At 36.5% G+C, this 405-nt stretch overlaps 1 non-coding gene across 1 annotated transcript; it reads left to right on the top strand.

Moving 5' to 3' along the window:
- Positions 1-50: 50 nt before the first annotated feature.
- On the top strand, positions 51-153 carry LOC118999782 (U6 spliceosomal RNA). The gene has a single exon (XR_005069176.1). It is a non-coding gene; the product is annotated as a U6 spliceosomal RNA (small nuclear RNA).
- The last annotated feature ends 252 nt before the right edge of the window (positions 154-405 follow it).

The raw sequence follows: 405 nt of genomic DNA on the forward strand, positions 1-405 counted from the left end.
GGATATGTGTGCTATACACTTGCATGTGTAAAACATTTGGAATGGCTTACTTGCTTCAGCAGCACATACCCTAAAACTAGAACAATATGAAGAAGACTAGCGTGACCCCTGTATAAGGATGACACACTAATCTGTGAAGCATTTCGTATTTTTGGTACTGAAGATATTGATGGGAACACTAGGTAAAGCATAGGGTTGTCTAATCACTAAGTTCGACAGCTCACACCAATACAAAATGAAATTGAAAGAAAACAAAGAAATTCAGGTGGCACATCCCACACTACTCTTTGTCAATAAACTTCTTTACAACCCAGTATAGAATAAGTTCCTAATTTGGAAGATACTAGAGAATTACCTCAAGAAAAAAATCAAGACAAGGGGATGTTGTTTATCAACAAGGCTATT

Source organism: Sturnira hondurensis, unplaced genomic scaffold, assembly GCF_014824575.4.
Source record: "Sturnira hondurensis isolate 20B ecotype Veracruz unplaced genomic scaffold, ASM1482457v3 Scaffold0015384, whole genome shotgun sequence".
Lineage (NCBI taxonomy): Eukaryota > Metazoa > Chordata > Mammalia > Chiroptera > Phyllostomidae > Sturnira > Sturnira hondurensis.